We start from the raw sequence: 13,520 nt of genomic DNA, 5'->3' as shown, positions 1-13,520 counted from the left end.
TTGTCGCCAAACCCACTGGCTCCAGGTCATCTATAAGTCTTTGCTAGGTAAAGCCCCACCTTATCTCAGCTCACTGGTCACCATAGCAACACCCACCCGTAGCACGCGCTCCAGCAGGTCTATTTCACTGGTCATCCCCAAAGCCAACACGTTCTTTGGCCACCTTTCCTTCCAGTTCTCTGCTGCCAATGACTTATATCTCCCTCTAACTTTAAGCATCAGCTGTCAGAGCAGCTTTCCGATAACTGTACCTGTACACAGCCAATCTGTAAATAGCACACCCAACTACCTCACCCCCCATATTGTTACTTATCCTTTTGCTCTTTTACACCCCAGTATCTCTACTTACACATCCATCACTCCAGTGTAAATGCTAAATTGTAATTATTTTGCCTCCATGGCTTATTTATTGCCTTACCTCTCCACAATATTTTTCTATTGTGTTATTGAGTGTACGTTTGTCCATCCCATGTGTAACTCCGTGTTGTTGTTTTTGTCGCACTTTATTGCTTTATCTTGGCCAGGTCGCAGTTGTAAATGAGAACTTGTTCTCAACTGGCCTACCTGGTAAAAAAATAAAAAAATAAAAAAAATAAAATAACTTTGTTGAAGCACCTTTGGCAGCGATTACATCCTCGAAACTTCTTGGGTATGACGCTACAAGCTTGGCACACCTGTATTTGGGGAGTTTCTCGCATTCATCTCTGCAGATCAAGGACATTTAGAGACTTGTCCTGAAGCCACTCCTACGTTGTCTTGGCTGTGTGATTAGGGTTATTGTCCTGTTGGAAGGTGAACCTTCGCTCCAGTATGAGGTCCTGAGTGCACTGGATCAGGTTTTCTTCAAGGATCTCTCTGTACTTTGCTCTGTTCATCTTTCCCTCGATCATGACTAGTCTCGCAGTCCCTGCCGCTGAAAAACATCCCCACAGCATGATGGTGCCAGGTTTCCTCCAATCTTGTTTCTCATGGTCTGAGAGTCCTTTAGGTGCATTTTGGCAAACTCCAAGCGGGCTGTCATGTGCCTTTTACTGACAGTTTTGTGGCTTCCAAATCATGTGAAATCAATTGAATTTACCACAGGTGGACTCCAATCAAGTTGTAGATACATCTCAAGGATGATCAATGGAAACAGGATGCACCTGAGTTAAAGTCTCATAGTAAAGGGTCTGACTTTACTTTACTGAATACTTATGTAAATAAGGTATTTTGTATATATTATTGTTTTGAAAACTTTTTTAAAAACCATTTTTTTCTTTGTCATGATGAGGTGTTGTGTGTAGATTGAAGATGTTTTTATTTTATTTAATCCATTTTAGAAAAAGGCTGTAATGTAACAAAATGTGGAAAAGGCAGGCCAAAACTCCATCCCACCCAAACAGGCTGAAATTGCAGGCGGTCTTTTCAAACGTCTCTGACACTAAAAGGGCATTATCATAATTTCCACAATTTCACAGTATTATTCCAACCTCATAGAGTGGAAATATGCAGTACCAGTCTGGACAAAGTTTGGATATACCTACTCATTCAAGGGGTTTTCTTTATTTTTACTATTTTCTACATTGTAGAATAATAGTGAAGACATCAGAACTATGAAATAACACGTATGGAATCATGTAGTAACCCAAACAGTGTTAATGAAAATATATTTTTTATTATAGATTCTTCAAAGTATCCACCCTTTGCCTTGATGACAGCTTTGCACACTCTTGGCATTCTCTCAACCAGCTTCATGAGGAATGCTTTTCCAACAGTCTTGAAGGAGTTCTCACATGCTGAGCACTTTTTGGCTGCTTTTCCTTCACTCTGCGGTCCAACTCATCCCAAACCATCTCAATTGGATTGAGGTTGGGTGATTGTGAAGGCCAGGTCATCGGATGCAGCACGCCATCACTCTCCTTCAAGATCAAATAGCCCTTACACAGCCTGGAGGTGTGTTGTGTCATTGTCCAATTGAAAAACAAATGATAGTCCCACTAAGCGCAAACCAGATGGGATGGCTTATCGCTGCAGAATGCTGGGGTAGCCATGCTGGTTAAGTGTGCCTTGAATTCTAAATAAATCAGTGACAGTGTCACCAGAAAATCACTCCCACACCATCACACCTCCTCCTCCATGCTTTATGGTGGGAAACACACATGCGGAGATCATTCATTCACCTGCTCTGCGTCTCACAGAGACACGGCGGTTGGAACCAAAAATCTCATGTCTGGACTCATCAGACCAAAGGACAGATTTCCATCAGTCTAATGTCCATTGCTTGTGTTTCTTGGCACAAGCAAGTCTCTTCTTCTTATTAGTGTTTTTTAGTAGTAGTTTCTTTGCAGCAATTCGACCATGAAGGCCTGATTCACACAGTCTCCTCTGAACAGTTGATGTTGAGATGTGTCTGTTACTTGAACTCTGTGAAGCATTTATTTAGGCTGCAATCTGGGGTGCAGTTAACTCTAATGAACGTATTCTCTGTAGCAGAGGTAACTCTGGGTATTGCTTTCCTGTGGGGGTCCTCATGAGAGCCAGTTTCATCATAGCGCATGGTTTTTGTGACTGCACTTGAATAAACTTTCAAAGTCCTTGAAATTGACTGACCTTCATGTCTTAAAGTAATGATGGACTGTTGTTTCTCTTTGCTTGTTTGAGCTGTTCTTGCCATAATATGGACTTGGTCTTTTACCAAATAGGGCTATTTTCTGTATACCACCCCTACCTTGACACAACACAACTGATTGGCTCAAACGCATTAAGAAGGAAAGACATTACACAAATTAACTTTTAACAAGGCACACCTGTTCATTGAAATGCATTCCAGGTGACTACCTCATGAAGCTGGTTGAGAGAATGTCAAGAGTGTGCAAAGCTGTCGTCAAGGCAAAGGGTGGCTCCTTTGAAGAATCTCAAATATAAAATATATTTTGATTTATTTAACACTTTTTTGGTTACTACATGATTTCATCTGTATTATGTAGAATGTAGAAAATAGTTAAAATAAGAAAAAATCTTTGAATGACTAGGTGTGTCCAAACCTTTTGACTGGTAGTGTATATAAAACACATGAAAATCACATTTTTGACAGCACTGGACCTTTAAATAAGATTCACCAAAAAGTTAAAGGTATAAATGCTCATATCATTCAATTGAACTGTTTTGTTAGCGTTGTTTGCATGTGTTTCTGTTGACGTTTTACAAACTTTAGACTAGAGCATTTTCTGAATGTATTTTATCTCCCTGATTTAAGTTGTTTGGACAATTTGACCATATTAATGTTAAATAAATGAGAGGAGGGTTAAATCTTTTTTTGGCCAGGAAGCCGTGTGTAAATTATTGATTGCTGTAATAGCTCTATTGATATCATGATTCATAACCCTCTTCTTGCTATGAGGTAAGTTGAGCTAAAGGTTAGCGCAGACAAGGAACGTGTGGCGAGTGAGTCCTGTTCTATTATTCATTCCCAGTTGAAAGGTATTGCAATTTCGCATTGCAATTACTGAGCTGCATTGGCTCTGTGGAACCTGTATTTATTAAACATTGTTATGTGCATTTTCACTTCGGTTCATTTGCAAAATTGCTGCAAAATATAGCTGAAATAAGGCTCTGAAATCTAAGTATTAGATTGAGTATTTTTCAAGTCAATTAACAATATATGGGGGAGAAAATGTTAAGCCAGCCACAAGAATGGTACATTTTAGGTATTGCAAAATTTAGGACATACAAATATAGTAACCAAACATGACATTTCTTATTAAATGGGGATTCATTGTCGTGGGTAAAATATTGAAGAATAAGATGCATTTTGGTTGTCAAGTCTTTTTGGGTGGTGGCCTTGATATGTCTGTATTTGTGGGTGTGAGTGTTCGAGAGAAAGAGAAGAGAGAGGGGTAGAGAGCGAGAGGGAAAAGGAGAGGGAGAAGGAAAGGGAGAAGGAGAAAGTTACGTTTGCTTGAGATGTTTTCATGGAGCGGAGATGCGGTGCTTGACAGAATGGGGATGAGAGCACTGTTTAATTGCTGCAGACTGCATCCAGGACAGTGTTCTGCACCCCACACCTCTCCCTTCCCCTCCCCTCCCCTTTGCCTACCCTGGGTGGTTGTTCAGTGTTCAGCAATCCCTGTGAGGAGAGCGAGGGGGGGAGGTAGAGGCGATGGCAGAACCAAGACACCACCATCTCAATTATTCATAAAGTGCCAGCAGCAACAAATGAGAATGTGACCAATGTGGAGGCAGACAGCTACCTCTGTGCGTTTTATTAGTCTTCTCTTATTATCATCACATGCCAAGCCATTCCAGGCCTCAGCTCCTCCCCAGCATGTCACCGAGTCATCCCATCCAGAGGGATTCTGTTACTGGGAAACATGAGGCTAGCCACCCTTCAAACGTGAACTTCGAGCGTCCTCTATTCCCCTGTTTCCTTCCTCTCTTTCTCTCCTCCCCCACTTTTGTTTTACTTGTCTTTTCTCTCTGCTGTTTCATGAACCTTTCTCTCTGGTGATGAATCTTAATCGAGATGTTTTTCAACAAAAGTGACAGAGGTGTGCCTGTATGACAATGGATACTTGCCACTGCTACCGTATACACTGAGTGTACAAAACAGTACGAACACCTTCCTAATATTGAGTTGCACTCCAATGCTTCTCACAGTTGTGTCAAGTTGGCTGGATATCCTTTGTTTGGTGGACCATTGTTGATTCACAAGGGAAACTGTTGAACATGAAAAACCCAGCTGCATTTCGGTTCTTGACACAAACTGGTGGGCCTGGCACCTACTACCATACCCCGTTCAAAGGCACTTACATCTTTTGTCTTGCCCATTCACCTTCTGAAAGGCACACATACACAATCCATGTCTCAATTGTCTCCTCCCCTTTATCTACGCTGATCGAAGTGGATTTAACAAGTGATATTAATAAGGGATCATAGCTTTCACCTGGATTCACCTGGTCAGTCTATGTCATGGAAAGAGCAGGTGTTCCTAATGATTTGTCCACCCAGTGTACGTTACTAACATTGCTTTTGATTATCTTTCCCACCTTGAATACCATCACCTGTATACATTTCTACATACAGTAGAATACATATGGACACCAGGTTGGGATTATTTTTGTCACTTTTAGTCTCAGTCTCTTTACAAGGGAGGAACCTTGTTACAGAAGTATTTTAAACATTGTTCAACTGAGCTTGTGAAAATGTTTTTTTTAAACAAAGACTACACTGCCCCATTCTCACTCTTCATACTAAATAATACAACCAAACCTAGCTGCCCAGAATACCTGTCTCTCCATATAGGCTCCCACAGTCCCCCCATGCTCAGCCTGTCCAGCAGGGTCTTACGTTGAGAGGGGATGTGTGGAAAGCTGGCTATTCAATAGCCTCTACAATCAGGGTATTCTCAATTCCGGTCCTGGAGGGCCAAACCACTTGTAGTTTTTGTTTATACCTGGTGTCCCAGGTCTGAATCATTCTCTGATTAGAAGGAGAAGATGAAAACCAGAAGTGTTTCAGCACTCTAGGACCAGAATTGAATATCCCTGCATTATGAATGGGTCAGTGGTTATTTCAGGCTGCTTTTCCCTTGACCTCCCATACTGACACTCTGCTCTTCATTTCAGCACAAGCACAACAGAGAGACTCACAATAGTCCTCCTGACTAAGGTATCTGATTACCCTCGGTTCGGACACCCAAATTGCACAATTTGACCTTATGCAAATGTACGCTGCTGCAATTGTTTGCAATCTGTAGTTAACGTCGCTGTTTAGATACAATTTGTGTTAATAGGGAAAACAGACTAAGCCTATTTAAGTTGCATATTTAAATCATGAATCTGTTTTTATAGCTCACATGAAACTAAGGATAAATATGCGCAAATCCAAGAGCATTGCTATATTTTCTTAACATCTTTTTTTTTTTTTACAGTCAAGCACATAAAACACTGGTAAGATGTCTTCTCACTGTGCTAGCTAATTCAAACAGTGAGTCAGGGTAGGGAGGGCTACTGTTAGGACATACAGCCTGGGATGCCACCTGCTTCATTCAGCACCCTCAAGAATAGTATTATACACCACATGCATAATTAAACAACGCTCCATTATAAAAGTGCCATGAGAAATGAGATTAACCCACTCAGAAATAACTCACACTGGCGTGATTTCCACAGAAAAGCACTTAAAAGAGCTTGTGAAACCAGAAAGATATGAACACATCTCCTCAGTCTCTAGAAACCTTATCCAAAAAGTTAACAGAGAGAGGGAGAAAAGGTAGGAAGCCTTCAAAATAGTACGGCCATCTTGTTTCATCTCTACTTTTCCAAGTCGATCACATCAGGTGGGTTCACTTTATGACCTGTGGAGTTTGACAGTAAGATCTTGTGACAACAGGCGCCCATAGAAAGCATCCGGACCGAAGCACTAGAGTGGGCTGCAGGGCAATCACATTATTGTCAGGAGTTGAATTCTGTCACTCTCCATGGGCTGGCTTTTGAAGAGACATGAAAACAGGGCGAGACCATAGAGGGGCCCCTGGATATCCCACAGCAGGGGCAGCCAGTGGCCTTCTGCTCCCCAGGCCTGAAGACTGCCCTGGGGCTAAACTCCCAATATCACAAGATAAAAACCCCTGCCAATGGATTTGGCTAAGGCTTACAAATAGTATTCCTGAGCTCAATTACAAAGGGATTTTATATGTGGTTGTGGTTCTACCTGCACAGATCAGATGTGATCGAGGAAGCCTGTGTGATCAAGTTGAATGGGAGGGCAAATTCCATAGCCTCCAGGCATCAGCTCATTACTGTTTAATAAGGTATTCTCTTGGGGATTGGGATCCTAACTGTACTATAGAAAGATGGGTTACCGGAAACCTTCATTACCTCCTATTCTTGCCATCTGCAACAGTATTCAACGCAACCCTTGGCCCTAAAAATAATAATTCTGCAGTTTCTCCTGTTATTTATGTGATATTGAAGATACCAAAATCTATAGCTAAGAGGTTTCCTTGAGATATACAAATAATGACAGGCAAGGACATGCAACACCCCAGAATATATCAAACTAAATCTAGCTCACCCATGTTTACCGTGAATAAATAATGAAATATTAAGCATAAAGCTGAATAATTCAACGTCGCCATGAATAATCATATTCTCTCTGCCTTAAGGAGTTGATAGACCAGTGAGCAGAAGCACCACCAGCAGGGTACAGTGTTGCACTATAAAAATGGTGCTGATGGCAAAGGAGGGAGACTCTGGTTTTATTTAGTAATAAGGTAGCACATACAGCGATGGATGGCTGCTAGCCAGTAGTAAAGCTCCAACTGTGTGGCCTCCACTCAGAGCTCACCTTGCATCAAGTCACTGAGTGATCTATACATTGTCCATTTACTTTATGTTCGTATTCTTACCTATTAATATTTCTTATTGTTGTTGCATTGTCGAGAAGTAAGAATTTGGTTAAACGGTGGATATACCATGCGTATCCTTGTCATGTGACAAATCAAAACTTGAACTTGAACATTGTCCAGGGAAGGAGGACAGTGGCAAAGCAAGTTCACGCCAAAAGCTCTTCAGCCCCAGCATTTACAGTAAGGCCCACTACAGGTAGACCCAGAGCATCTAAAATCATTGCTAGCAAACACAAAGTAATAGTGATTTAAAGTGTATGTGAGTGAGATGTCAGTAAGTTTTGCAATCCGTAGTCTTCTATTTAGATTTCAGCTACTGTGGATGAAGGCCAGGATAATTCGTTTTTTTGCGATCTCAGTGGGAAGGAACAGTCTAACATGTCGATTGACAATTAATGTAAGTCATTGGAAAAATTTCTGCTAGATTTGAAAGTTGAAAACAAATGACATATAGTTGTATTTTACTTTAGTAAAAATATTGTTTATCACAATTTTCACATTGTTAACAGGTGTTACCAGATTTTCTGTCCACATTTGTTTAGGTTGTTGAGTAATCTCCTGAGCTCCACCTGGATGCCTTTGCTCTTCTCCACAACGGTGCAGTTTTTCTGAAAAAGTCTCAGCTCGTTTTTATTGACAATGGTGCTGGCTCTGCCAAGTCCTCACGCATTGGGCAACTGAGACATATTGTTATGCTTTTATTGTTGATCTCTGGTAATGTGCGACCAAACCCTGGCCCGGTAGATACCATGCAATCTCTACCGACTCCCTAGGATCTAAAAAACAGAACAGGCTTTGGCCTCTTGCATGTTATTTCCAAAAATAGACATGTTTAGAATTTGGGCCAATACGACAAATACAGACATCATGGTTTTTATCAGAAACTTGGCTAAAGAAATCTGTGTCAAATAACTCGATTTCTATCGATGGGTACACGGTTTTTAGACCGGGGTTGCAATTTATGTGAAATCCAAGTTTAACGCCTCATTAAGAACGAGACAAACAAGCTGCCTAGGGACAGAGATAGCACAGCTGGTTATTATGACCAAGGCCCACATTAAGAACGAGACAAACAAGCTGCCTAGGGACAGAGATAGCACAGCTGGTTATTATGACCAAGGCCCACATTAAGAACGAGACAAACAAGCTGCCTAGGGACAGAGATAGCACCGCTGGTTATTATGACCAAGGCCCACATTAAGAACGAGACAAACAAGCTGCCTAGGGACAGAGATAGCACAGCTGGTTATTATGACCAAGGCCCACATTAAGAACGAGACAAACAAGCTGCCTAGGGACAGAGATAGCACCGCTGGTTATTATGACCAAGGCCCACATTAAGAACGAGACAAACAAGCTGCCTAGGGACAGAGATAGCACCGCTGGTTATTATGACCAAGGCCCACATTAAGAGCGAGACAAACAAGCTGCCTAGGGACAGAGATAGCACCACTGGTTATTATGACCAAGGCCCAAATTAAGAACGAGACAAACAAGCTGCCTAGGGACAGAGATAGCACAGCTGGTTATTATGACCAAGGCCCACATTAAGAGCGAGACAAACAAGCTGCCTAGAGACAGAGATAGCACCGCTGGTTATTATGACCAAGGCCCACATTAAGAACGAGACAAACAAGCTGCCTAGGGACAGAGATAGCACCGCTGGTTATTATGACCAAGGCCCACATTAAGAACGAGACAAACAAGCTGCCTAGAGACAGAGATAGCACAGCTGGTTATTATGACCAAGGCCCACATTAAGAGCGAGACAAACAAGCTGCCTAGGGACAGAGATAGCACAGCTGGTTATTATGACCAAGGCCCACATTAAGAACGAGACAAACAAGCTGCCTAGGGACAGAGATAGCACAGCTGGTTATTATGACCAAGGCCCACATTAAGAGCGAGACAAACAAGCTGCCTAGAGACAGAGATAGCACCGCTGGTTATTATGACCAAGGCCCACATTAAGAACGAGACAAACAAGCTGCCTAGGGACAGAGATAGCACCGCTGGTTATTATGACCAAGGCCCACATTAAGAACGAGACAAACAAGCTGCCTAGAGACAGAGATAGCACAGCTGGTTATTATGACCAAGGCCCACATTAAGAGCGAGACAAACAAGCTGCCTAGGGACAGAGATAGCACAGCTGGTTATTATGACCAAGGCCCACATTAAGAACGAGACAAACAAGCTGCCTAGGGACAGAGATAGCACAACTGGTTATTATGACCAAGGCCCAAATTAAGAACGAGACAAACAAGCTGCCTAGGGACAGAGATAGCACAGCTGGTTATTATGACCAAGGCCCACATTAAGAGCGAGACAAACAAGCTGCCTAGAGACAGAGATAGCACAGCTGGCTATTATGACCAAGGCCCACATTAAGAACGAGACAAACAAGCTGCCTAGGGACAGAGATAGCACCGCTGGTTATTATGACCAAGGCCCACATTAAGAACGAGACAAACAAGCTGCCTAGGGACAGAGATAGCACAGCTGGTTATTATGACCAAGGCCCACATTAAGGACGAGACAAACAAGCTGCCTAGGGACAGAGATAGCACAGCTGGTTATTATGACCAAGGCCACATTAAGAACGAGACAAACAAGCTGCCTAGGGACAGAGATAGCACAGCTGGTTATTATGACCAAGGCCCACATTAAGAACGAGACGATCAGACGGCTTAGGGACAGAGGTAGCAAGAGATACATAAAACATATAAATTGTTCTTTGTAACAGTGGAAACACCCCCACCGCTACCAATTCTGTCCAATCTGTAAACATTAAAACCGGACAGAGACACATCAGAGTCCAGCACAGAATTATTCAGAATTATTTCAAATGATTATATGTACAAGATTGTCTAGAACTGATCCATTGGGCCTATGCCTCGAGCGAGGATGTGGTTTAAAACAAGAGTCTACAAGGGATACCTATTGCAGGCCTGAAGTATGATGACAATGCTGATCATTTATGGTTGGGATTACCTGAGCGGGACTTGATTATAAATTATGAAGTGATTACAGAGATTATAAATCAATGTCTCAGCGCAGCCTTGAAATGCGAGGACAAGGTCCAGGCACTTAGATGATTTGGATGGACCCCATCCTCTCGGTAGAGCATTGTCTGTGTCCAAAAGGTGTCAGAATTATCCACAAAAGTAACTCCAACATAGTTACAGTAGACTTGTAGCCAGTTGTGTAGTGCCAACAACCTACTGAATCGCTCATTGATGGCATTGGGCCTGAAATAATTGGACGCTTGTTGGAGTCTTTCAGAGTTCCAATCAGTTCTTTAAAATCCTGTTTCAGACGTTCCAAGCTAGCCATCCTAATGTCATTAGATCCCACATGGATTACAACAGTGAGAGCCCCAGTGTTCCGGCATAAAACGGTAGGCCTAGTAATGTCCTGTACCCAAGCCCCAGGATAGCACAAGGATTTTGCCTCGAGAAACAAGATTTCTCACCATAAAGCTGCCAATTATAACGGCTAGTGAGATGGCAGAATAGGTCTGACAGTTTTTGCGCCTCGAGGCCGCATTGTGACTGACGGAGGAGCGAGTGCGTCAGACACCCTCAAGGTCCAGTATTCCGAGTCCAAAGCAGAATCCCACTGGGAAGGAGTCCGGATAGGGGACGATTGCGTTGGAACCTCAGAAGCCAGGAGGGTGAAGCTGTTCGACAACTGGAATTGGGTCAGTCTTGCCACAAGCCGCTTCCCTCCATTTGGCCAACGGCGGATGACGTGCTTCTACGGTTGGGCAGCAGGAATGGTGACAGTATTATCAATCAAATGTATTTATAAAGCCCTTTTTACATCAGCTGATGTTACAAAGTGCCATACAGAAACCCAGCGTAAAACCCCAAAACAGCAAGCAATGCAGATGTAGAAGCACGGTGGCTATGAAAAAACTCCCTAGAAAGGCCGGAACCTAGGAAGAAACTTAGAGAGGAACCAGGCTATGAGGGGTGGCCAGTCCTCTTCTGGCTATGCCGGGTTGAGAAAGTGAAATGAAAAAAATTACTTATTTCAAAAAATGTTTAAAGAAAAAAAAGGAAAAGTGGTGTGCACATATGTATTCACCCCCTTTGCTATGAAGCCCTTAATAAATAAGATCTGGTGCAACCAATTACCTTCAGAAGTCACATACAGTGGGGCAAAAAAGTATTTAGTCAGCCACCAATTGTGCAAGTTCTCCCACTTAAAAAGATGAGAGGTCTGTAATTTTCATCATAGGTACACTTCAACTATGACAGACAAAATGAGAAAAAAAATCCAGAAAATCACATTGTGGGATTTTTTATTAATTTATTTGCAAATTATGGTGGGAAATAAGTATTTGGTCAATAACAAAAGTTTATCTCAATACTTTGTTATATACCCTTTGTTGGCAATGACAGAGGTCAAACGTTTTCTGTAAGTCTTCACAAGGTTTTCACACACTGTTGCTGGTATTTTGGCCCATTCCTCCATGCAGATCTCCTCTAGAGCAGTGATGTTTTGGGGCTGTTGCTGGGCAACACGGACTTTCAACTCCCTCCAAAGATTTTCTATGGGGTTGAGATCTGGAGACTGGCTAGGCCACTCCAGGACCTTGAAATGCTTCTTACGAAGCCACTCCTTCGTTGCCCGGGCGGTGTGTTTGGGATCATTGTCATGCTGAAAGACCCAGCCACGTTTCATCTTCAATGCCCTTGCTGATGGAAGGAGGTTTTCACTCAAAATCTCACGATACATGGCCCCATTCATTCTTTCCTTTACACGGATCAATCGTCCTGGTCCCTTTGCAGAAAAACAGCCCCAAAGCATGATGTTTCCACCCCCATGCTTCACAGTAGGTATGGTGTTCTTTGGATGCAACTCAGCATTCTTTGTCCTCCAAACACGACGAGTTGAGTTTTTACCAAAAAGTTATATTTTGGTTTCGTCTGACCATATGACATTCTCCCAAACTTCTTCTGGATCATCCAAATGCTCTCTAGCAAACTTCAGACGGGCCTGGACATGTACTGGCTTAAGCAGGGGGACACGTCTGGCACTGCAGGATTTGAGTCCCTGGCGGCATAGTGTGTTACTGATGGTAGGCTTTGTTACTTTGGTCCCAGCTCTTTGCAGGTCATTCACTAGGTCCCCCCGTGTGGTTCTGGGATTTTTGCTCACCGTTCTTGTGATCATTTTGACCCCACGGGGTGAGATCTTGCGTGGAGCCCCAGATCGAGGGAGATTATCAGTTTATTATCAGTATGTCTTTCATTTCCTAATAATTGCTCCCACAGTTGATTTCTTCAAACCAAGTTGCTTACCTATTGCAGATTCAGTCTTCCCAGCCTGGTGCAGGTCTACAATTTTGTTTCTGGTGTCCTTTGACAGCTCTTTGGTCTAGCCATAGTGGAGTTTGGAGTGTGACTGTTTGAGGTTGTAGACAGGTGTCTTTTATACTGATAACAAGTTCAAACAGGTGCCATTAATACAGGTAACGAGTGGAGGACAGAGGAGCCTCTTAAAGAAGAAGTTACAGGTCTGTGAGAGCCAGAAATCTTGCTTGTTTGTAGGTGACCAAATACTTATTTACCACCATAATTTGCAAATAAATTCATAAAAAATCCTACAATGTGATTTTCTGGATTTTCTTTCTCATTTTGTCTGTCATAGTTGAAGTGTACCTATGATGAAAATTACAGGCCTCTCTCATCTTTTTAAGTGGGAGAACTTGCACAATTGGTGGCTGACTAAATACTTTTTTGCCCCACTGTAATTAGTTTTAAAAAAGTTACCTGTGTGCAATTTAAGTGTCACATGATCTTTCATATGATCTCAGGATATATACACCTGTCTTGAAAGGCCCCAGAGTCTGCAGCACCACTAAGCAAGGGGCACCACCAAGCAAGCAGCACCATGAAGACCAAGGAGCTCTCCAAACAGGTCAGGGACAAAGTCGTGGAGATGTACAGATCAGGGTTGGGTTATTTAAAAAAAAAAAATGTTTCACCTTTATTTATTTAACCAGGTAGGCCAGTTGAGAACACGTTCTCATTTACAACTGCGACCTGGCCAAGATAAAGCAAAGCAGTGTGACAAAAACAACAACACAGGGTTGGGCTGTGTACAGCTGCAGCGATCGGTA

This window comes from Salvelinus namaycush, chromosome 12, assembly GCF_016432855.1.
Source record: "Salvelinus namaycush isolate Seneca chromosome 12, SaNama_1.0, whole genome shotgun sequence".
NCBI classification, from domain to species: domain Eukaryota; kingdom Metazoa; phylum Chordata; class Actinopteri; order Salmoniformes; family Salmonidae; genus Salvelinus; species Salvelinus namaycush.
The sequence above is the reverse complement of the archived record's forward strand: the minus strand, read 5'-3'. Positions refer to the sequence as shown.